At 38.4% G+C, this 20,358-nt stretch overlaps 1 non-coding gene across 1 annotated transcript; it reads left to right on the top strand.

The window, feature by feature from the left end:
* Positions 1 to 9,970: 9,970 nt before the first annotated feature.
* LOC114699816 lies at positions 9,971 to 10,043 on the top strand. The gene has a single exon (XR_003735585.1). It is a non-coding gene; the product is annotated as a small nucleolar RNA SNORD26 (small nucleolar RNA).
* Positions 10,044 to 20,358: the final 10,315 nt, after the last annotated feature.

Raw genomic sequence — 20,358 nt, 5'->3', positions numbered from 1 at the left:
GATTCCTCCTCCAGCACTCTCCTCCATTGGCATGGTCACTGCAGGCGGTGGCCAGCCAGGAGCAGCACACCGTTTAACCAACATCCAGCCCTGCCTTTTTCATCTTGGAATCATAGCTACAAGAGTCCTGGCAGAGACCAAGACAGTCTAAAAGATATGCATGGCCCTCTCTCTTGCTATGAGACTATTGAGACAATAGACCCCAAGGACTCTGAATTTCCCCAGGAATCTCATGCCTGGGCAAAGGGAGAGAATGGCAGAATGAAGCAAGGAGCTAAGCAGAAGAGGAACTTGATTTTGACAACTGGTTAGGACACTTTGCAGGGCAGTTCACTCGGAGACAATGATGGGTAAGTGATTGGGGGCACCATACCTTTGGCCAGGTTTGCATAGTTAAATATCCCCCTTGCCTTCGGTTTAAATCTCACCCCACGTCCGTATCTCGAAGATAAACTTGGGGTGGGGGTCACTGCATTGCTTTGTTTCTTTCTTTGCTTGATGTGGCATCACAGAATAACTCTAATTTGTTTCCTCCTTACTAGTGTGTGTTTAGCCTATTGAGCATCGTGAGTAGGGCCTACCTTGTTATGATACCAGGACCCAGGCTTGTGCATGAGAGACCAGTTACAGTACTATAGACGTATTGAAATCCAGAGCGCACATCCCTTCCCTTAGCCGGTGCTCAGGAAGACATGCAATTCAGACTTCTAACCGTTACCAGAGCACACATGGGGGAAGACCATGCTGATGACATAGCGAGCAATGGGTTAGCATGATGCTACAAAGCAAAGTCATAGAGGAACTGCACAGCCCTGTCCCCTGAACTGCCTTAATGGGAGCTATGTCCACTAGCAGAAAACATGAATCCCTCTTCTTGTCAGCCTTTTCCATCTGAAGAGTTCAAGGTTCTGACTTCAAATGAAAACTCTTCTCCTTGCCCTCACTTCTGCTTTCCATTTGAGTGCAGATTCCTTCTGTTTCTCTTTCATAGATTCTAGTCCTCATGGCCACTGGATTACATTTTCAGCAGTTGGCCAGAGCAAAACTCATCACCAATCCCTGTGCCTGCCAAGGCAGTCGGCGTTTCTCACTTTCTCCATTTTCATCAGTGACAGGACCCAGGCGACCCCAGCTTCCTACCTTTGCATTCTAAGCTTATTTACAACCCATTATTTGGTTGGTTGATTGATTGATTGATTTAGCATTTTGTGTGTGTGTGTGTGTGTGTGTGTGTGTGTGTGTGTGTATGCACAACATTTAGGAGTTGGTTCTTTCTCTCCACCCTGTGGTTTCTGGGGACAAAACTCAGGTCATCAGGCTTGGTGGAAAATGCCTTTACCTACTGGATCCATCTTTACAATCTATTCTGAATCCATCCACAATCACTACATAAGCAATGGACTATAAATCACCAACAAATATAACATCTAATGGCTACAATTTAAAGAAAAGGATAATAGATGAACTAGATTTTTAAGTTATTTCATTGGATATGGATTGGATTGTACAATGTCACAGTAGAACAAACTGAGTGGTGTATGTCTAGATGTATAGTAAATCCCCTCATTTTACATGTATTGTTAAGAAATAATTTAAGAAAAATCATTAGGAATAATAGGGCATTCAATTTCCTTTTTTTTTTTTTTTTTTTTGCTAAAGCAGATATAACACATTCCAATGACTTAACCATTTAATGAAGTTTTTATAGTTATGGAACTAAAGAAAGTCATAAATCAAGGCATTTTAAAATATATTGGTGGGAACATCAAGTAGGTAGATTACAGGAAAGTGGAGGAACCTCTGCTGCAGATTGCAAGTGGAACCTGGCAAGGCTAGCCTTTGGGTGGGAGGAAGCTAGTGGTCTATTAAGTAGGTGCATTCCAAAGAGGCTTACCTGATAGTCACAAGGATGTTAGGTCAGAACAGAGATGAGTAGTGAAGGGCTTTGAAGAGGGTGCTGAAGATAGCCCAAGACAAGTTGGCTCTGGGTGTGTATATTCTCACTCTCCACCATCATCTTAATAGATTCCATCTTAGTGTTTTTTCAGGTGGTTTTGATAAAACACCATAATCAAGGCAGCTTACAGAAGGAAAGGTCTATTTGGGCTCAAGGTTCTAAAGACATAATGGTCCATTACCCTCACTTTGGGGGAACATGGCAGCAGGCAGGCCTGGTGGCTCGAGTAGCAAGGAAAGAGCTCACATCTTAGGCTGCAAGCAAGAAGCAAAAGGTGTAATGGGAATGGTACAAGGCCTTTGAAACCTCAGATCTCACTCCCAGTGATATCCTGCAAACAGCTCCACTAACTGAGGCCTAAGTAGTCAGACACCTGAGCCAGCAGGAAACATTCTCATTCAAACCATCATAGAAGCTTTGACAATGTGCGGCTTTTTCCTGGGGACTTCTGTTCTTCCTTCGCATGATTTTTATTTTCAAACATTATTTACTTTATGGGTATATGATAATTTAATAAGTATAAAAACTAAGCACTTGGTGATGCAAACTGGAACTAAAAGTGTTTATTTTATTTTATTTTTTTGAATTCTTATTTTCCGGCTACACCACACCCTGCTGATACCCAGAGCCAGTCTTGAGGAAAGCTATGATGCAAAACTGATGGTTTTCAATATGCTTCATAATTTTACCAGCCAGTGGGGCACCACTAAATAGGAAATGAAAACTGTTTTCAACACCATTGCAATAGGGAAGGGTGACCAGAAGAACCTGAACTCAACTCTGATGAAACAAAGTGGGGACTATTTTCAGAAAGCAGGTTTACATCTTAGAACGTTTGTATTTGCCCGAGTTTGACAAAACGAAAAGTAAATCTTCACACTTTTAGGACAGAAGGTACATGTTGGAGTGGGAGGTGCTGAAGACTTGTCTCTGATTTCTGATGGGAACTACAGAGAGAGATGAGATCTCTTGTCAGTTTCACAGTTAGCTAGCAAGGGAGGCCTGAGAAGGGCATCCCTTCTCAATCTACATTCAATCTACAGTCCCAAAGATCAGAGTCAATGTGTAATGACAAGCTTTCTGAAACCAATGCTGTATGGGAGGACGAATGACGAGGATCAGAAAGAAGCCATTCTACTCTACTGTGCTCTGAGGGAACTATCAAGGCTCTGTGGCTCACAGGCACGCAAATTCTTTGACTTGATTTAATTGGTCTGGAAAATTTTCTAAGCATGTTTTATTCAGTATAGCCTGTGATCACTTGGTATTTGAGTCTGGATTCAGGGACTCGGTGACACAAGAGCCCTTCTTAAATTTTAGTCTGACTTATTGTATTATATTTTTAATTAAACAGCCCATCTGTCAGTGGATTTGTGGCTTTAATCAGGCAAACAAAGCAGAGCAATTAGTTACTAGTGGCTGAGAAAATAAGCCACAGTGTTCCCAACAGACATTGATCCTGTTTTTACGCTTTTAAATTCTGATACACGGAATAGTAGTCATAAAAGACCCGCTGTGAATGGAGAAGACTGCGATAACAAGGCTCAGGCACACTGAAGCTAATTACCTGCAGTAAATGGTTTGAATGTGGGCCAATAAGAGATGGGGGAGTAAGCATTTAAAGGCACTATAATAGAAGACATGAAATGAGACAAAAGAAATGAGGGATGGAAATGTAATGTGTAGAAGAAAATCATATGGGAGATTAAGAAAATTACATTGCTATTGTGTTTTATGCCAGTGCCATGAATGACCTTGCTGACAATGGTTCATGAATTAAGTCAGAATGGCACACCGGTTCACTACTTTTTGTTTCCCTTGTTCCTTTCCTTATCTTTCTCCCTTTATGACTTGGATAATTAGCTACATTGCAGATACACAATCCATATACACGAAACCTTAAAGAATGGGGATGGAGTAGACTCTGATTATCTAGCTGAGACAGGAATTTTCCAGCAACGTATCCTCTTTGTCAGCCACATCACAGGTAGATTTATGTGTTAATAACTATTTAGTGGATGAATGTATGTGTTGCTGGATTGTTCTCTGTTGGGTGGATTTTTTTTTCTAATTAACCCATCCTCATGTACATGTGTGAATAATAGGCTTCTTTGTTTTTATGATAATACAGCACTGGACACAGGAGTTCATATGGGAAAATGAAAAGTAAATTGGCACTGCTTTGAATTTGTGTTCCTTTTTCCTAGAAAAGAGTGATTGTATTAGACTTGTCCACATTTCAATGACTAGTCAGTTAACTCTGAGAAGCAGAGAGGGAGCAAATGTCTTTTTATTCAAGAAGTTATGAAGAAAAAATGCACAAATTAGATGACCTAGCTGCAATCCTGGACAGCAGAACATCTTTGCAGAGGTTAGGTTCTGGCCATGGAGCTGCCAAATCTAGTGCTCAGCTCACCTAGGCATATAAAAAGGGTCGATACTTCCATTTATTAACTAAATTAGTCCAAAATAAGTATTTATTCCCTAGAGTTTAACAGTTATTTTTAAAGGCAGTATACGAAGATCCCATTGGTGTTAGATGTTTCCATATAGTATCTGTCCTAATGTATACTGATGAGCCATTTATACTGAATTATCTATAGTTTGTTTATACCTGGAAAAAAAGCAGTATACATCAATTCAAAACAAAATAAATTTTTTTATTGTTAAATGATCACAGCTAATAATATTTGCTCATAGTGGATCCTCTACAGCTTCCCAAGCATTGGAATCATACTTGATGAGTGCATTCTTTTTCCTTTGTCCAGATGATTTTTCAGAGCTAATTGCCATTACTTATTATTTTAGTTTATTTATGAGACAGTTTTGCTAGAGTTTTTACAGCCCTGGCAGTTAAGTTCAGCCATCCACCCTTGATGGGCCAATTAAACAAATGTAATAATAGTGAAAACCAGAAAAAAGAGATGATTCAATGTGGTCATGTTGGGAAGAGGAATTAAGAGATCCAGTGACCCCAGCCTGCACATGAAGTTCAGGTTTACAGAGGACCAGAGCTATCTATCCATCTTTCTTACTTACATCCTTAGTAAGCCCATCTTTGCTCTGCTAACTTTTTATCCTTATTTCCTTATTCTTGGCATTAAACAACCAACTTGGAAGCCACTGGCTTGAGGTGCCTTTGGTGCCTGTTAATTGTCTGGTGCCATAACTTCATAAGTTAAGCTCAAGAAGAACTAAGCAAGTTTCTGTTGATCTCAAAAAACCAATGTCAATAGAATGAGGATCATGGGGATGGGGATCATCCAGACTTTTTGGGTTCATTACTTCAATTGTCTAGTCATGAAGAGGAGGGACACAGATATTTCTTTGGAATGTCTTCATTCCTCCTGGGATGGTGGGAACACTGCCTTACTATGTAGCACACACAGGCTTTCAGTTTTCTGTGAAGCTCAGGCTGGTTGCTACCTTAGCTTCTTGAGTGTTGAAACTACAGGTATGTAGTACCAAACCTAGCTCAAAGAATTGCTTTAAAAAAATAAAAGAGATTGCTAAGTACCCAACTCTATAGAATGATATCACCTAAAGGAAGAGAGCAATGAAATGGTAAGAAAGAATTCCTTAAGCTAGCAGTTTATATTGCTTGGTAGATCTCAGAGTTCTGTTTTCCTAAAAAATTTCTATTTCTTGGAGGCCGCTGTGAATTTTTAAGTGCATACTATGGTGTAATAGGACAAACAAAAATTTGAAACTGCAAACTTTTCCTGTTGAAAACTATGAAAAAATGATATCTTTTCTTTTAGAAAATTTGTAATTTTCTTTTCCAAAGATATGTATTTTTGAAAGAGCTACATAAGGAAATCCAGGGATCTCCTTTCTCCTCAAAGACATGGGAACTATCTCTTTGATGTAAGATTATTAGGATAGAGTGAGCCATTGTCTTGGTCATTGTACTATTGCCGTGAAGAGCCACCATGACCACAGCAACTCTTAAAAAGGAAAATATTTCATTGAGGCTGGCTTATAGATTCAGAAATTTAGTTAATTTTAACCATGGACCAATGGATGAATCATGGAGGGAAGTATGGCAGTATTCAGACAGACATGGTGCTGGAGAGGAAGCTGAGAGTTATACATCCATGTACATAGATGGCAGCAAGAGAGACACTGGGCCTGACTTGAGCATTTGAAACCCCAAAACCCACCCCAAGACGCACACTTTCTCCAACAAGGCCATACCCCCTAATCATGGTCAAGTAGCGCCACTCTCTAATGACCAAGTATTCAAATATATAACCCCATGTGCTGTGATATTATGTTCCCCAAAATATTGTGCACCCTAATAAACTTATCTGGGGTCAGAGAACAGAACAGCCACTAGATATAGAGGCCAGAAAATGGTGGCACACATGCCTTTAATCCTAGCATTCAAGAGGCAGAGATCCATCTGAGCAGCATTTCAGCTGAGATCCATTTGGATGAGGGCTCAGAGGCTTCCAGTCTGAGGAAACAGGATCAGCTGAGGAACTGGCAAGGTGAGGTGGCTGAGGCTGGTTCTGCTTCTCTGATCTTCCAGCATTTACCCCAATACCTGGCTCCAGGTTTGTTCTTATTTAATAAGACCTGCTAAGATTTGTGCTACACCCATGGGATGCCATTCCTATTCAAACCTACAGTCATTATACTAGTTCTTATGAGAAGCCTCAATTGGGTAGAAGCCTGACTCCCATAGTACTTCCCTTTGTAAAGATAAGAGTGTATTGGATTTTCCTACTTAACTGACACAGATGATCTTTTTGGTTTAGGAATAAAAATTTTAATCATTTACATGATGCTGCTCCCCTGAGATGTAATTATTTTTATCCTGAAACCACAAAAGCAGTGGGTGCTATTTGCTTGGCCACATAAAAGACTTGGGATTCTTCATGTTGCTATACTGTTTTTAGGGGTTTGGCTTTGATGCACATCACATTCTATTTTTAGTGGTTATTTAATATAAAATTATTCTCTTTCTCTTCTCTTTTTCTTGAGAGATTTTCTTGGTTGGGAAGAGATACTGGTTTTAAGAACATTTCCCCAACAGATGTTTTTGTGTTTACCTTGAGGAAAAAACAGTTCAAGGTTAAAGCAACCCAACAGAAAAACATGTAAATAAAGCAGTCCATAAAAACTATTACCAGCAAGGTTGACAGATAAAGAAACATAATTGTATTTCTTGGCTTTGCAACAGTTGAAAATATAAATCATAAGTAGAAGAAGACTGAGAAAAAATGTTTAGTATATGGGTGAGTACAGAGCAGACATTATAAGAGAATTAATACTTCCATTCACCCAAATGAGGATAAATTGAAGAGATAATAGCTAGAACTCATAAATAAAGATGTCAAAAAGATTCGTTAATTAGTGTGAGAAAATTAATTAGGGAACAGACAATGGACATGAGTGTGTGACTTCTGTAGGATAAATGATTGGTGAATATTAATGCATGAAGAAGAGATAGGTGTTGGTGGATATGGTTGTCTTTATAAATAAGGATATTTGTTTCAAAGTCCTTGAATATTTTATTTAGATCAATGAAAGGTTTAAAAGTCTCTTGATTCATAGAGGAAAACTATTTATGATTAAAGCCTTGACTTACAATTTTTTTCCTGGTGGAATGTCTCAAACATTCTTTCAAATTTTCATGGACTTGCTGCATCCTCCTTTGCATCTCTCTCATTTTACTTCTCCCAACAACTCATGAAAAGGATGGCCAGAAATTTATGAGTCGCAAATTGAAGCATTCAGTTTAAAGACGTAGGCCGAAGTGTCAATTTGTGAGATTTACAACTTTCTGAATTTGGAAGAGATACTAACACCATGTCTGTGCTCTGCATGGTGCTAAACTAATCAGCTCTGATGGGACAGATCCAGTCAGGTGGTTTCTGGAGTTATTGCCAAGCTGTCATGTTCTTTTCTCTGTCTTGCATACTCACTTCCAATGCCTTCTAGCACTAATACAAAAGGCTTTGAAATTAAATTGAGTCTGGACCAGTTACATGTCACAATTCAACATTGGCACACACATATACACCCCACTCCCATATACATATATTTTCTCACAGACTTCAGAGATTAAAAACCTTTTCTTAACTACAGTCATAGGAATAGGTAGAATCACTATAATTCATTTTTATTCTCAGAAGCACAAACCTAAGTTTGAAGACAAACTAAATAGTGGCAGTCATGTCATGGGAATAATCAGGAGTTATCATCAACAGCAACAAAAAGACAGGCCCTATTCTTTAGTAGTGTGAGCTAAATTTTGGCTCAGTGCATGACTAAAGAGTTATTTGCTTCATTTGACTATGCTATTCAAAAACCAGTTGGTAAGTTGCAGTAAAGCACTCTGAAGAAAATAATATAATCATTCTTTCTCCATTGGTAAATAACCTTGCTAAAAAGATTAAAAAAAAAAAAAAGAAAATTAATCTACTCAAATCATCAGTTAATTTGTCATCTAGATATCAGAAGCTTTGACATTAAACTAATAAAAAGAAAGCGAGTTCATTAAGTTCTATGATCAGAGATAACAAACCTCAAGATTCAGGACCCAGAGTCCTTTGGCCATTCGTCCTGTGACCACACTGCTGTGTGCTTTTGTTCCCTCATCTTCTGTCCGGTCACAGAGTCATTGAGCACAGAGATCTGAGAACAGCACCAATTGGTGAGGACACATGCAATCCCAGCAGCGGTTCCTGCTGTCATCTCAGCTTTCCTCTGAGTTAGGGTTTATATATATGTGTGTGTGTGTGTGTATGTATGTATATATATTTATGTAAGTATATGCCCCAAAGGAATATATATATATATATATGAATACATGATTTTATATATATATATATATATATATATATTCTCAAAAATCATTTGGATTCAAGGACTAGATGACTGTGGGATATATATTAATGAGCATAATAACAAAGACAGCCTTCAAAAGAATACCTTGTCTTTTAATGTATTAAGTTTTACTACCCATCCATTCTTTTTATATGTGTGTTGTAACAACATAAGGTCTATTGTCTCAGGAAATTCCATGTATACACAAAGTATTGTCAACTATTATTCCATGGCTGTACATGAGGTCTCCAGAATTAACTGGCCTTTCAGAAATGGTACTGTAGACCCTATCATCATCTTCCCACTTCTCCCTTCCACCAGTACCTTCCAAATGCCATTGCTCTTTTTGTTTCTGAGTTTGTTAAAAATTTCACACATGACAGAGGTCATTATTTCACCTTTCCCTGTTCAGCTTGTTGTTTATCACAGTGTCCTATTGATTCTTCCATATTGTCACAAATGTCAGAATTTCTCTCCTTTTTAAGAACAAATAAGATGCTAGAATGTGCGTATGTGTGTATTTGCATGTGTTTGCATCACCATTGCTGTATTCATTCATGTGTCAATGGGCATTTAAGTTAATGCCATGTCTTGGTGATCATGATCATCATCACTAATGTAGGGATGAGAGTAGAGACACTCTTCCATGTTTCTATCTATAAAAGCCAGAGGAGTTCCTCGTTAGAGACCTTGATGCATGCAAACCTGGATTCTTGGTTTTGCTAGGAAAAGAATTTCAAGATGAGCTAAGTAAGCTGAAATTGAGTTTGTGTATTAAATTTTTTTTACATTGTGTGTGTGTGTGTGTGTGTGTGTGTGTGTGTGTGCCAATGGAACCATAAGGTGGTCAGAAGGCAATTAGCAGGAGTCTTTTTTCCCCTTTCATCATATGAATCTTGGGTATCAAAATCAGCTCATGAATTTGTAGGGCAAGTGTATTTAACCACTGAGCAATTTGGGTAGCCTGGTGGAGTCTATAAAAGGATTACCTTTGACAGAGATCTTAAGTATGGAGGCTAATACAAGGAAAGAAAGAATAAGACATAATATGTGCAGGTATTTACTTCTCAAGGGAGAATTGTGTATATTGTCTTTGCAATTGTTCTATATACGATCCTTGGATTTTTAAGTTTCATTGTTTGAAGAATATAATTTGTGATGTTTTAAAGATTAAGCATACACAGATGATTTAAAAGCTGAACTCTTTCTGATGGAAAATGTAGTGGAGAAAACAGAAATTCTGAGTAAGAAAAAAAAGGAACAAGAAAAAATGAATGATTAAGCAAAGCTTAAAATTAAGCAAATTTAAAAATCATAGCTGGGCGTGGTGGCGCACGCCTTTAATCCCAGCACTTGGGAGGCAGAGGCAGGCGGATCTCTGTGAGTTCGAGGCCAGCCTGGACTACCAAGTGAGCTCCAGGAAAGGCGCAAAGCTACACAGAGAAACCCTGTCTCGAAAAAACCAAAAAAAAAAAAAAAAAAAAAAAAAAAAAAAAAAAAAAAATCAAGTAAAATACATAGGCTGGTGTGCTCATTATTCTATCTTTTAGAAGCTCCTTTTGTAAATGAAATCATAGGGTAGTATTATGAGGCATGTTGTTTAGATTTAGAGATGAGATGTATTAATAATATAGTAAAATTCTTTTGTTGTTGTTTTGGTTGTTTTGTTTTTTGAGACAGAATTTCTATGTGGAGCCCTGGCTGTCCTGGGACTTGCTTTGTAGTCCAGGTCTTGAACTCAGAGATCTACTTGCCTCTGCCTCATGAATGCTGGGATTAAAGGTGGGTGCCACCACCACCTTGCTAGTGCTGAGGATTTTTAACTCCCTCTGCAGAAGGGCAAATTAGATTCTAAGGTGATGGATTTCTTTCCCATCTTTTAGCTCCTCAATTTGCTTTCTATTCTGCCTCAGATATCATCACTATGAACCAAGGGATACAAATATTTCTCTCTGGCATACTGAGATTATTGGATCATATAGCGATTCTTTTTTTTTTTTTAATTTTTAAATAATCTCCATACTATTTTCCACCACAGTTGTAACAATTCTTATTCCTACTGGTTTTGTGCATTAGTGTGATCAAAGTGTTTTCTTTCTTTAATATTGTCGCCAACATTTGTTATCTTTCTTTTTGGTAGTGACCTGTAGTCCTTGCTGTTGTTCCCTTTGGGGGTGGGGGGTGGGGCAAGTAGGCGCAGAGTCAAACCACACAGACTGTGGGAGAATGTCAAAACAACAAGCTCAGTTTATTCAGGAAGAAGCAAGACCTCCTCCCTTGGGGGAGGTCTGATGAATATGCATCTGCTGGTGTGACATGGCTGCCTCTCATTGGCCCAGGTCATCTCCAGATCATGTTTCAGCTGCTGTTGCTAAGACCATCAGGCAGACCCAGGCTGGCTCTCAGAAAGTATCTTTTTTACTTGTTTGGGCCTTCTAGTCCTAAAGCATGTTAGGGATGAGTCATCCCACAGTGAACATTCTAAAAGATGTGAGATCATATCTCCTTGTGACTTTTTATGGACATTCCCAGATGACCAGCAACTCTGATCACCTTTTCATAAACATCTTGGCCACCTGTTTAGAGTCTTTAGGAAAGTGTGTATTTCTATAAGCTTCTCAATTTTCAAATCAGATTATTGGTTCTTCTGTTATTGAGTTGTACATATTCTTGATCTATATTTTGATCGGATTGCTTGCATGCCAGTTTTCTCTCCTTCAATTAGAGTGAAACTACCAGAAAAACAAGGATTTATATAATAAAACTTGAGACCAATTATTAAATGTAATTATTAGTCTGTTTTAAATACTTGACTCTGCTGTTTTTATATACCATAGTTACATGGGACCATGGGATCAAACTGAGAATGATGGGAAACAGGAGGGAGGAATGAAGGAAGACACCAGCCAATCACCCAGGAAGCAAGATGTGCTTGAGGACAGGCAAAGCCATGAGCCATGTGACAATCCATAGATTAATAGAAATGGATTAATTTAAATGTAAGAGTTAGCTAATGACAAGCCTAAACTATTGGCTGAGCATTTATAATTAATATAAGCCTCTGTGTGGTAATTTGGTAAACAGTTGCTGGGTAGTTAGGAACAGGCAGTGGGGACAGGAAACTCCATCTACATTCCCTCTTTCCCTCTGACTCTAGATTTTGTCAAGTTGGCAAGAATCTATCCAGAACACTACCCATGGTGGGAAAGCTTCACACAAATCATGTTTTTTGACTGGCCCTTCCTAGTATTCTCAAGCTTTCATTTTATCACTTCAAATTTACAAGTAGAAAAACTAGCATTAAGAGAAAAGAAGTGGATACCTATATTTATAAATTAAAAAAAAATTAAATAGAATTTTCTTTTTGAGTAACATTACATTATTTGTTCAGTTTTCTCATAACTTTGGAGAACAATATAAGACTTACCAAACTTAGCGTCAGTATTAATCTTTGGTCTAAAGTAAGAAATTGCCTTGGGAAGGTTTTTCATCTTAGATCTAGTGAGGGTACAGAACAGTGAGGCTAGGCATTGGTCTAATACCTTTTCTTCATGATGTACCTTTTTTTTTTTTCTGGGAGTGAAAAGTGCCTTATGCAAAATCATATGTATATTTATTTTTAGTATGTATCTTTGAAAGCCAAGTTTTCCTTTCTTCCTGTAATTTATCTCATCTTTCTTTTAATGCCTTGAATATGTGGGATAGAACAGAATCCCCACTCTCCCACATTTAGTCTAGTATGTTAATTAACAATTCAATAATCTCATTCAAATCCAAAAGTTTAAGACACTTAGGTAGGGACTCAATAACTAGTCTCTTGGCAAGAGTCACTGTTTCAGGAGTGTTTTTCTTGGGCATTAGCTCTTTGGCAAAACGACTGCTGGAGATGTAAAGTAAGGCTCGTGTGGCCTCAAGGTGCTATCAGGACAAAGATGGCGGAATCAGTGTGCTGTAGAGTGACTAGTTCTGCCTGTTCACCTAGCACTGATCAGCAGATGTTTAGAGACTATGCTGACACTGACTATTCTGTACCTGGTTTCAGCCTCTTGTCTATTGTACAATTGCTACACACAGCCTTCTTTATAATATAAAGTTTATATCCAAGTCACTTTTGTTTCTTATATTCTACAGGATTGTACTTACAAGAATTTTGTTGATTCCCTTCCACAGTCTCTACAATTGAAGAAGAGAAATAAAAGGTCACCAGGAAGACAAGACATGGAAGGAATTCTAGACTAGGCTCAAAAAAGAAGCTAATGGAAGACAGAAGGTAGTTTGCAAGGTAATAGCATTTTTAAGAACTTAAACTAATTCTGATGAAGGAGTAAATTTGGAATTGGAACAAAAGTAGTATAAAGTCTTGGAGGAGATAGCACTGTTTATTACATTTGTTAACTTCTGATGTTATAACCTGACAATTCAAGATGGAAACTGTTTGACTTGAACAACATGAAATTTCAATCTTTATATTATAGTGAAATATAATATCAAAAGACAGCTAGGATCTAAGACAAAAACTTCCATGCACTGAGGAATTTCAGGCTTTTAAGTGATTCAATTTACAGCATAGTGTTAAGAGGAAGACAGAATACTACATTTTACATAACATTTAGGGAGAAAGGCTCCTGGGCTTTACCACACCAAAAAAGATGTGATGGTGGAGTAAAACTGTAAAAGTCATGTGATTTACACACAATCCACATGTTTAATAACTATATTTTATTAGAGTTGGATTTTTATTCCATACATTAAATAGTTATTAAACGATCAATGGCTTTAATTTATTAAATTAATAAAATTAATATGTTTATACCTTTTCGGGAAACCTTTCAGAAAAAACACTGTATACTCAGTGTACTACTTCACACCATGAAAAATTCTGATATACTGTGACTCTTTCCAACAGTTTGACAACAGTTAAGTAGTTCAAATCCCTTCTCTTTACATGCTCACACCCTCATCCACTCCAATTTACCCCTGCCCTCTCTCCTTAGATGCAATTCAAGGTGGCAAGAGGCACAGCATCCCATCCCTCCCACCTTGATGAGATTTTCTGTTGCTGAGGTGAATTGTTTTGAAGCTGGGCCTCCAGCAGTGCTGGAGAAATCAATGTGGGAGAGATTTTGAAATGCAAGCTCTGCTCTTTGCTCCTCTAAGGCAAATGCCTGGCAGAAGAACACTGTTCTAGGATCTGGCTCTCCTTCCGAACTTTCTTACCTCCTATAATCTTTAATAATGTATCTCATTTAAACTACTTTGCTTCTTATATGCTTGTTTATGACCTCCTAAAACCAAAGAGTAAGATACAATAAGCAGCTGTGAAAGAAGCAAAATGGGGAAGCAAACTATGTAATACAAAGGACCTTTCAGGAGGTCAGGGAGATGGCTCATTTGGTAAAGAGCTTGCCACAGAAGGGTGAGAACTAGACTTCAGATTCCCAGAACCCATATAAAAGCTGGTGGCTTGTATATAATTTCAGGGTGTAGGAGGAGACAGGAGGATCAAACTGGCTTGTCAGAGTAGCCCAGAACATGAGCTCCTGGTTCAGAGACAACTTCCTCATGTATAAGGTAGTGAGTTGACCAGAGAAGACACTGATGTCTTTTTGGGCTTCCACATGTGAACATATCTGCACTGCCCCGCTCCGTACTTGTACCCACACATATATAAAACAAACCAACAAACAAAAATCCCTAAATTTTGTGTAACATTGTGTATTTGTCTCTCTAACATTGTGTGAAATTGTGTACATGCATTCTGTGTATAATGAAATAGTATACACGGTTTCCAGTAAATACTGGATGTTTTACACCATCCAACACACAAGAAAATCTTTCTAATAAAATAACAGATAATTCTTTTTTTCAATATGAAGATGTCTTAAAAATATAATAAGCTGGTTGGTAAATCCTGATTTTATTATCTAGAGTTTAGCAAAGTGCAGAGCCATGAAAGGGCATCAGTCTTTATATTATGCAGATAATAAATGAGCAGTGATTTTTCTTCTTCAGTGGCCCTTTTCTTTGCTTACATAAGCACTTATCTGCATAGTCTTTGAAATAGCTAACATTAGGTGCCAAAGCTTGATACATAGTTGAGTGGTCAAACAGGATTCTGTCCATCACTTTTCAGTTATGATTACGATGTTCCTTCAGTAGAGTGTGAATGAAGCCGACCATCTCTGCCGTTTGATTCATTCGATCTCCTCAAGGCTTTGAGAGCAATGGCTGATGGTTTTCAAAGAGACACAAATTTGGCCTCAAGTCTGCTACATAGAAGCCACTGGATTCTCTACCTGCTGTTCCTACAGAATTCGGAGTCCCAGGACATCACATCCCAAGGCTCCGATCCCCTTATGTGAATCTCTCTCTGCGTATGTCCTACTGGTCTACTTCCCTGAAGGGCCTTGACAAATGCGGTTCTCAAAAGAAAAAAAAAAAAATCCCTTAAGACAAGAAAATAAATTTGCAAAGGTGGTTTTTAAATTGTCATTTAAAAATGACATTTGAAAAGGCAGTATTTGTTTGCACTGGAAGGTATGCAACATCAGTGGGAGTCAGGCTGGTCCCATTGCACCACAGTTAGGAAGCACAGAATATGAACACAAAGTGCGGCTGTAGACCCCACCAAACCCCTTGCCAAAGGTTCCACAATCTTCCCAAGCAGCACCATCAGCCTGGGACCTTGTATCCAAAGACATGAGCCTCTTCAAGCCACAACACAGCCTCTCCAAAGTGCTCACTGGGATAAATCCTTTCCAGAACTGTGACTGTGAAGATCCGATGCCTATTCCTGGGAGAAGGGTTGGAAGCACATCTAAAAAAAAAAAAAAGTTCTCTCAGTCTCTCAGTCTCTCAGACTCTCTCTCTCTATCCCTCCCTCCCTCCCTCCCTCCCTCTCCCTCCTAAAGGAGCTGTTTGTTTTTCCATTAGTGTCCTTTCCCTCTCCTGTTCCCAAACTGACAAGACATTCAAGCTCGAAATTCTAATGATCACCCCCAAGTCACGTTTTATGTAACTTATCTAAACAGATGACAAAAAGTCTGTCATTTATCTTATGAATCTCACCTTTTTTTTTTTCATTTTAATTTGTGGCCCTCTATGAAACATATACTAAGCAGGCAGAGAAGCAATTTCTCACTCATCAGAGTTGCACTATTTACTTCCTGTGTGCATATGTTGAGCCAGAATAGGTGTCTGGGAAGTACTCACAAAGGCTCTAAGTTACTAACTGAACATATTTTCCATGACTTTTTTTTTAAAAAGTAAAGATTTATTATATTTAAAAAATTAATAATGCATGAGGTATATAGCCCCCCCCAAAATCTATACCATCAAACAGCTTTCAATCATGCTTTGTCTCTAAAACATCTAATTTCTCCTTAGAGAAATAATCACTCTTCCCTGTAACTTCAGAAGCATTTTTCATCTATAAAGTCAAATGTGAATATTCCTAAATATTTATACACATTTAATCTTCCAGACACCATATAGCTCTGAAGGTAGAATAAGCATCAGTGGTGGTCGTTATTCTGTTTGTTCTTGCAGTTCTTGGTTTTGCTTTATTTATTTTTCAAGATTTTTAAGTTATATTTATTTATTGTGTGTGTGTGAGAGACAGAGACAAAGAGGGAGAGAGAGATGCCTTTCTGTTCTGCCATCTCATTTCCTCTCTCCGCCCAGCTATATCACTTTCTCTTCCTGCCCAGCTCTGTCATTTCCTGTCTGTACAGACCTCCAGACCTTTATGGTTAGTGCTGGGATTAAAGGGATGTACCACCATGCCTGGCTCTTCCCCAGTGTGGCCTTGAACTCACAGAAAATCCAGATAGATCTCTGCCTCCTGAATGCTAGGATTAAAAGTGTGTGCTACCATTGCCTGACCTCTATGTTTAATATAGTGGCTGGCTTTTTCCTCTGATCCTAAGATAAACTTTATCAGGGTACATAGATAAAATATCACCACTTTCTAGTAGCTTTGCTTTATCTTTGGTGATATGATTAGATTATTTAACTGAAAAATAATACAGTAGACATATTAGTTAAGAATCATATTTCAAAGAAGATATTTCTTCTTGGAAAACATTCTACTGATGTATTTTGGAATATAGAAAAGGCAGTACTAACATTTGTTGAATATTTGGAAGGAAAATCCCAGAGATAAACATACAAGGAAGGGTTTGGGGAGGTGGCTCAGCCAGTAGAGGCCCATGTGCAGGCCTGATAAGCATATTTTGACCCTTAAACGCCACAAGGTGGCAGGAGAGAACCAATCCCAGACTTGCCTTCTGACTTCTACATAATGACTGTGGCATGCACATCTGTGAGAGCATGCATGGGCAGACACACACCCACACACCTGCATATCACATAACCCTGTTTCATGTTCTAGGAAAAGAAGACTTTGTGTAAAGAAAATTTAGGAATAAGTCATTTTACTGCCTACATGTGGTAAGAGACAATTACACGAATAAAAGTATTTGTTGAAGGACGAGGGAGATGGGTCAGCGGGTAAAGAGTTTGCTGCACAAAAGTGAAGCCTTCAGAACTCAGGCACAATAAATAAACCCCTCAGATGGGCCTGGTGGCCAGTGTGCAATCTCAGCTATAGAGGCTGGGACAGATAATCCTCCAAGCAAGCTGGCTAGCCAGATTAACAGAAACAGCACACCCAGGTTCAAGAAGAGATCCTGACTCCCAACTGAATAAGTAGTAGAAGAAAGCACTAGATATTAACTTTGGGGCTGCACACTCATGTATATACTGGCCCTCTTCCACATGTTAACATGCATGTATGTATATACCCACAATAAATACATTTATGTTTGCAAATTATATATATATATTAAAAGTACATTTTTTGGAGTCTGCTCCATATTTTTCAAGTAAATATTTTTGTTTTATTGCTTTTCAATATTTCAGGGTGCTTATTAGAGTTCAATCAGTTTTGAAAACTCTACATTTTGAAAACAAAAATAAAAAGTGTATTTTATAAAAGTATAAATGTATATATATATTAGAAGTACAAACTAGAAAATTTAAATTATAAGGGCACTGTATCATTGACCGTGGTTGTTTCTCAGTGAGTCACAAATGGTGCTCTCACCAATGCTTTAGCTATAGTGTCTGTGTGACTGTGGATATAGGATTGCATAGATTTTTTTCACAAGACAAATGGTGACTTCACATACATTATTAAATAATTTTGTTTTTGAAATATCTAGGTTTTTTTTTTTTAATTTTTTTCTGGATGAGGTTTCTCTGTGTAGCTTTGGAGCCTGTCCTAGAGCTCACTCTGTAGACCAGGCTGGCCTTGAATTCATAAAGATCTACCTGTCTCTGCCTCCCAAGTGCTGGGATTAAAATCATGTGCCACCACTGCCCAGCAATGTTTTTTATTTTTAAACAAAATTTTATATATATATATATATATATATATATATATATATATATATATATTCAATGATGTCCTTTTATATCTTTACCATAAATTATTGGAAGTTTGCTAACTGACTAATTAGGTATATTTTATATTCTGATAACTATTAGTAAATAATTTTTCATAATTGAATTGCCCAATGACACCTCTACAAGAAATGTATACTTCTTCATAACCCAGCAACCTAAAAAAGAATTTTGAATATCAGAACACTTTGCCAAGAAATGGAATTGACAAAAATATTAATTAGGACTTAATTGCAAGTAATTGAAAAACCGATTGGACTCCAATAAGCACACAAAAATATTGAAAAACAATAAAAAAATATTTACTTGAAAAATATGGAGCAGACTCCAAAAAAAGGATGTAGACTACAGAAGGTTTTCCACTATCTTCTTAGACCTCAGTCAGAGTTTACACAGCAAGAGTCCTCCCAGCAGCTGCACACATTTCTCTAGCATTCTCTTCATTTCTTCAGGTTTCTTCCTGAGTAAAGCCCACTGCTTTGACTTTTCAGATGGCTTCTTCCTTTACAGTGCATCCTGAGACATGGATTTTTCATCAATACTAATAGACAGTTCAACAGGGATGAACATTGCCTGGCCTGGCTACTTTATATTAAACATGGCAAATGCATGTGGATTGAAATGTGAAGTACTATTATTGGTCCAGCTTTGGTCATCTGTTCACAATAGATGACCTGGATGACAGGAATTGTTGCCACTGATGGGGGCTACTGCCTGTTTTCAGTATTTTCCACTTACTCTTCAAAGTGTAGTAGATATAAAAAGCATGTAAACTCTGTATGTATGAAGAAAAAAGAGAATGGATGTGCAGGCAGAAGAACAAGAAGAGAGAACAGGAAGATGGGGTAGGAAAAACGGTAAATTCGTAGTAATAAACAGGGTGCCATAGTGTTGTTTTTAACAAAATCCCAATTTTCAATTTTTCCAATAAAGACTTGGAAGTCAGATGCTGGGGTGAAAGCCTGCTAGCTCAGAGAAGTAGAGAAAGCACCCAGCCAACATTCCTCCTCAGACAATGTCCTAGAAGCCTTCTTCTCCTATGCCATCTTAAAAAAAACTCCTCTAACTGCATGCCCCTCCCTTCTACTTCCTAGGTATCTCTCTGTCTGTCGTCCTGACTCCTTCTTACTCTCTATGTTTTTTTCTTGTTCGTTTTCTGTCAACGGGTTGCATGCCCCACCTCTTGTCCTATTGTTGACTTTATTAATATTCAAGCAGAAAGCTCTTGAATTAAAGGTGTGTGCCTGGGCTGAGGCACACCACAACTGGAAACAGGCTTTTCCAGGAAATAACACAGTCTCAGGGTTCCTAGTGTGATCAAATAGCCTGCAGCATTTCCCCCTTTGTGTCTAAATAAAAAGGAAAGGTTTTTAGAGAGTCAAATGAAAACCAAAAGATTATGAGATTAGTGGCAATAGAATAATCACTTAATTTTTGTTTTCCTCTGTCCCATATCAGGTGGCTCTTCTTGTATGACACAGAGATTTTGGATTTTCCTTTAGCAAGCCTGAATGGGTTTAGAGAAGGAGAGAGCCAACCTCCAACCAACTCCAAAGCCAGCTTTAACTTTTAATTGAATTGGGACCACATAAAGACCATTTGCCACTTATGTCTGTAGAGAACAGTAAAGACAAGTATTTGGGAATCAGCGATGGGTGAGCTGGTCTCGTGGTAGGGAAGACAGAAGGGAGTCTTGCCTGGACTGTCCTTCCCCGGGCCCACATGGAGTGGTTGTCAGGTAGGAAGGGGCAGCCTCTCAGACAAGATGGTGGCATGGGATTTCAGGCCAGTCAGGTGGAGCATTATGCCCAGATCATGGGGACGCCTAAAAGACCACCACAGAGACCGAATCCCACTTGTAAAAGCAAAGAGCCTTTATTATCTTTAAGCTCTGAGCTTGGTCTCTTTGTCTGTCTGAGAGCAGAGAGCCCAGAGCCCAGGCAGGTGAAGCTTTTATCATAACAGAGGTTGGAGTGAGGGGACTTCCAGGGTTCAGGACCCTGACTGGCTGACATTGGTCTAGGTATAGGGAATGATTGGAATGTCAGGCATTTCCTCTTAGATGCAGGCCTCCCTGGGTAGGGTCTGCCAGAAGCTGT

Source organism: Peromyscus leucopus, chromosome 13 (assembly GCF_004664715.2).
Source record: "Peromyscus leucopus breed LL Stock chromosome 13, UCI_PerLeu_2.1, whole genome shotgun sequence".
Lineage (NCBI taxonomy): Eukaryota > Metazoa > Chordata > Mammalia > Rodentia > Cricetidae > Peromyscus > Peromyscus leucopus.
This window is presented reverse-complemented; position numbering and strand designations above follow the sequence as displayed.